A 6,123-nucleotide genomic window follows, 5' to 3' on the forward strand; every position below is an offset into this window, starting at 1 on the left:
AAAACTATAGCAGACAAACGATTCGAATCGGAACAAGATTATCAAGACTACTGTGACCTTGTCTAGAATTCACACTGGATATTGGCTAATATCCTATTTAATTCATTGATTGTTGATTGCTTAACGTCCAGTGGCAAATAGTACATGCATATTCAGGACGAGAACAAGTTCACAATAAATACAATAGGTAGGTTGATACAATAGAGGTTATCTGGGATGATGGTCAAAGAAATTTGGACTGCCACTATAATGGGTCTATTGGATAGGGACAGAAATTTTGCCTTGCAACAGCCCACCTTCGGGCCATCAAATAATTGTTGCTACGGACGCCCCACTTCGGCTTCCGTTTTACCATATTTCTATACCCCAGTCACCTTTGGGGTTAATATCATATTCGATTCCAGGCGATTGACCATCTGTCCGAGTGTTTTACAGATACAACTGGTAAGACCAATTGGTCTAACAAGTTTATATAATTAATAGCTCCTCCATTTAAACATACATGGTAACAACAGCAGACAATTTAAAACTTGATACATTACAATCTGCTAACTTGACAATGGTGACTTCAAATTTTCATGTAATACATTGCACTATTAACTACGCTTTCAAACTGTAACACAGGATTTTGAGTATCCAGTCATATATATTCAAAGTTTATAGCATTACTGATTATTGATTTTTTTATTTATCTGTTTTAGTGGAATTCACATATGTATGTTATTTCATTTTGTCATTTTCCAATAAAGTGTTCATGCATTTACTTACATACAATACAAATCCTGAACAAACGATTAATAAATGCATAGCTTTTAGATAGCGTCATTCTAATGAAATCAGCATAAAATAAACTATAAACATATCCTGTTGTTGTTCCTGAAGAGTACGCATAACATCATGTATATTGACTATGAAGTTATAAACATTTTCATTATAAATGGGGGGGGGGGGTGATTTTAAATTAAACCTTACCTTTTTTCTTCCGAAATATTTCTCTTCTGGATAGTTGCAACTGACATTTTGGTGTTAATGGTAAATAATATATTGATTGTTGGTTGCTTAACCTCCAGTGGCAAATATTTCATACATAATAGAGGCCATTTGGGATGATGGTCGGGGAATTTTGGACTGCCACTGGATTATGAGGGTATATTGGATAGGAACAGAAATTTTGCCTTGCCACATCCCACCTTCGGGCCATCAAATAGTTGTTGCAAAGATTCTTAGCGTGCACAGAGCGTGGCATTCTCTTTACACGAGACATCTGAGTTAATGTCCCCATTCTGACAGGACGTGACTGCGAACTGAATACATCCCGCACAGTCAAACGGATGCCCCACTTCGGCAAGCATTTTACTGCCGGTCGGGAGAAGATCAAATGACCATATTCCTATTCCCCAGTCACCCATTGTGTGTGCGTGGGGGGGGGGGGGATTAATAAAGCTCAAGAAAAATATTCAAGTAAAAGTTCAAACTATTTCACTACTTTAAAAAGATTCAATGAATCTATCGGATTTAACGTCCCCATCCATTCTGACCGGACGTGACTGCGAACTTGATACATCCCGCACAGCCAAACGGACGCCCCGCTTTTACTGCCGGTATGGAGAGAACAAGTGACCATTGACCATATTTCTATTCCCCAGTCACCCTAAATGAATGTTATTGATCTAGAACATTGAAATGCCATCTTAGTGTTAGATTATGGGACTTGATAAGCAAGATAGCAAGAACAAACCAAATAAAAATGATCATTGATACCATTAAATACTTGGAGGTCTCAGGTACAGGTGAAATTACGCAAGAATTTACAAACCATCAATAGCAGAATGTCTCCGTACCAAAATATTGAAGACACCCTAACTGAACACAGGGCCCTCTAAGAAGAAATAAATTAAAATAAACAACTGTCACGGTGTTATTTACAGTGTTCCTAAGTACTGATTCAACTGAAGTTATTATCCGGAAACCATTGAGTCTTTGAACGACGACGTAGACGACATCATACCATTATACGATCCCAAATTTTTGGGGGTCGTTTAAAAATGTAATTATAAATATTGAATGCTTCTTTTACAAAAAAGAACAATCAATTCTTAAATGACTGTATCTTTAAAGATCGTTTTTTTAGTTGATCGTGTTAAAATCATACAGGACAGCAAGTTAGAAGACATGAAGTGACAATTATAATTTTTTTTCACAGGTAATGGAAAATAAATTTGTCGTTTAAAGTATGCATGAAAAAATCATAAAAAGCAGTGTTGTCAGTGTTATGGCGCTCAACAGTTACTTATACATAACATTTGTTTTGAAACCATATATATTTTGAATGAGCGTTCAATAAGCTGTCATTTGACGCTAAAATTGACATTTAAAAAGAAATTTAATATTTTCATTTAAAAAAGGTTCTTCACTGGTGGAAAGACCATCAATGGTTCTCTGAACAATTGGTTTTAAATTTAAGATAATTATCGTGTATATTTACACAATTATCAACAAATTATTGGTGACTTCTTGTCCTACCAAATTTGTAACTTTATGTCCTGTGACATTTTGTTTGTATACCTCCTTTTTTAACCTGATCAGCTATAAGTGTCAACATTGTTGACAACAAATTCTTGTTACACTTCTCTAAAGCTATTATGTTTATTGATTAGTATTTTACTATTGTTTCGAGTTACGATGTCATCATTAAAAGTGCATTTCACACAAGATTTTTTTTTCAATAAAAAGTCTTTCTTTTTAAATACAATTCAACAACCCAAGCCCTTACATACATGTTCTTTTACAAATAATCTCAAAGCAATTCACTGATGTCATTTCATGTCTATCAAGGGCGGTTACTGCATTTTTATGATGGCAATGTTTTGTACTTAAATGTAATAGTTTGGACCACAGTATTTGATAATAAGCTGCTAAAACAATTTTAAATTCCTATGTTTACTTCTCCATTTAGTTAAGGAAATGAAAATAAGGTGATTTAAACTACCTGGAATACAATGGAATCTTTATTGTCCCATGTACCATTCTGTGTTAGAGCTTAAAAGTCTGTCAAGTCAATACACTGTTCACAACCTAAAATATCTATATGACCAACATTTTATGAATCACAAAACTAAATGAACTGATTAACAAGAGATGAAGGTGCAAGGCTTCGAATCAAATTTGACACAGCAACTATTTTCCAGTTGTAAGCTTCATAGTTTTCATACCAAAAGGCCAAATCTTTAACAACATCTGAACAGATAATAAAATCTTTCAAGTGTTCCAACTCTGCTATGCATATAACTGTTGTATCTTTCTATAGTTAAGTATAGATAAAGACAATAGAAATATCAATAGAACTTGAATACATTTTAGCTAAACTAATGATATATGTATAATGTCCCTATGTAACATACATATGTGATCACAGTTCTTTTGATATTTTTGTCCACAATAACAAATGTATGCTATTTTTCTGTAATAAGCCGATAGAGTTATATCCCTGACTGGGAAACAGGATGCGTGTGGATGTACTGCAGATCTAATCAGATGTTAAAATGGTATGAAAAATCAGCATAGTTAGACAGAAAAAAACTATCAGCAACACAAAAAAAGTCATCATGGTTAACTCGCATACCAAAAAAACAACCCAATATCTGAAAGGGTTAAGAAAAAAAGTCTTCAATTGTATTCAAACAATTTATCAGCTCAAAGCCCGCAATAGATTAGAACGAAACTTGGATCTGCAACTCTTCATAGTTGACCCACATACCAACAAGTCCAAAGCCTGCAATTTCTGCAAATATGAGTAGAGCAGAACAAAACATAACTTAAGCCATCTTGGTTAACTTTCATTATACCAATAATCAACCCAATATAAATTTGAATTTTATTTTTGGGCACAAGGATAGACTTAATTTACTGTTACAATACTGGTTGATTGGGGCTTCACAGTTTTTAAACGTCACTAATATATATTATTTACCTTTGAGTATTGGCTAACATTGATAGCACTTCCTTTATTGGCGTTTGTTATTATGTAGAAGCCATCTGGTTTCATTTTACCAAGACATTTTCCGGATAATACATAGGACTAACGTTTGTATTGACGTTTTCTATTACATAGGCATGGTACTGCTCTTTCCTTTTTCAGTTTCAGTAATAATTTTTATCCGAATCATTAGGTTTGAAGACTACAAAATATGGGAAAAGCAGTGTCATTTACATTTAGGTTAATTGATCGATCCTTTGCTGAACATTGTCAAACATTTTCTTTCGAGTACCCACACAGATTAGCCAGTATACACATTTCTTTTTTGTGTAAGGGGCAGCTGTTTATAGGGCAATATTACATATAGTTTTGTTTTTTCTTGTTTCTCATTAGTTTATTTAAGTCAATATATAATATTTTGTATTTTTTCACTATTTTGCCATATTGACTGACATAACTATATTTATTTATAGATTATTACATGGCATTTTCCATATGGCCCTGGTATCAGCCCTAGACTCCCATATCAAGCCAGAGGGCTTGATATGGGTCTAGGGCTGATACCACGGACCATATGGAAAATGACACGTAATAATCTATTTATCACATATTTTCAAGCGAGAGAAAATAAATAGCTTACAGCAAATTATGTTTGATATTTCATCAAAAATAAAAAAAATATTTAACAAAAAAAATAATTAAAAAATGTATCACTGTGAGTTAAAAAAAAAGTTCGTATCACAGTAGGTAAACAACGTTTTGTGAACAGTTTCAGAAATAATTTACAATAAATATATTAATAATAAGAACTGCAAATATGAAACGACTTTAAAGAGTTACATTTCAAATGTTAAAAAATGCTTAGGAAGAATCCTATATCGCTACTCATTCCAGTGTGGCGCGTCATATATTTTCTAAATTCTGTTTGACTGCGTCATAGTTTTACGGGAACTTTTGTGATTTTCACTGTTGATTTTTACTTTTTTTCCACAACAACACAGTTGCACAAATTCTTAACTTTCTAAATTTCTTTTCATTGTGTTCAACTTGTTTACAAATAGTCTTTGATTGACAGGTTACCGGAAGTTAAACTCGGGGGCTTGATATGGATTTCGAGGGCTGATATCGATATCGGCCCCGATGGCTGATAACCAGCCATGACTTCCGGCTATTATTGGCCATGCAAAAACGTACATATCAGTACAAAATATGTGATAATAATTAATATTGACGCTATGTAACTAAAAATAGTACTTGTAGTATCATAGTGTCAATATTCGTTTTAAACCAGACGAATGGCCGTGTCTTAAAAGTTGAAAAATCTGCAATTTCAGATTGGGAAAGATGTGCGCCATGTCCTAATCGACCAGAAATTGCGTATAGAGAGACAAATGTAAGCGCCAGCGTGGCCATGTGTGTGTATGCAACTGTGTAGTGTTCCCTCCAATGATAGGAGCACCTATATATTTAAGGGTCATCATTGGTGTTTTCCTATGGTAATAATGGCAACATGCAGTATAACTGATTACCCTTAAAACATATTATTCGTCATTCATGATATAAATTTTTATAAACATTAAATTTGTGAAATTTGGCTAGTACAGACGAGAATTTTTCTAATTACAACTATTTAGGTTTGTGTTACAAAATCTTCCTGAGAGAGCTTGATCGACGACTTCAAGTCATCAATCGAGTACTAATCGAATACGATCGATAAGTGTTCGAATACCGATCTGATCGATTAGTTAAGTCTATATACATACACATGATTATTTCAGGGGAAGTCTCCATATGACTGGCTCAATGCAATACTTGGTAGTCATTTTTAATTGGAAAAGATAATAGTAACATATTAATGTACATATAGCCACTTTAGTAATTTATCTTCTTGTACTTCCCTTCGGAATTCAATGAACTGTGTGTCAAAGCATTTCTTCTCTATCCAGCTCAGATAACAGTAGGGTGCTAATGTGGGCATTAACTTGGTCCATTTCTGTGCACATATGTATGCTTTACATATAGTGGCAAGGTGGTCTTTATCAACCCCTACTGCAACAGTTCTAATGTCCTCTTTACTGATATATTTAATCCAGTTCTTAACATTCTTCGGACTCTGTACATCCGTGAATCCCGGTAGCTGGAGTTCG

The sequence above is a fragment of the Mytilus galloprovincialis genome, chromosome 11 (genome assembly GCF_965363235.1).
Source record: "Mytilus galloprovincialis chromosome 11, xbMytGall1.hap1.1, whole genome shotgun sequence".
NCBI lineage: Eukaryota > Metazoa > Mollusca > Bivalvia > Mytilida > Mytilidae > Mytilus > Mytilus galloprovincialis.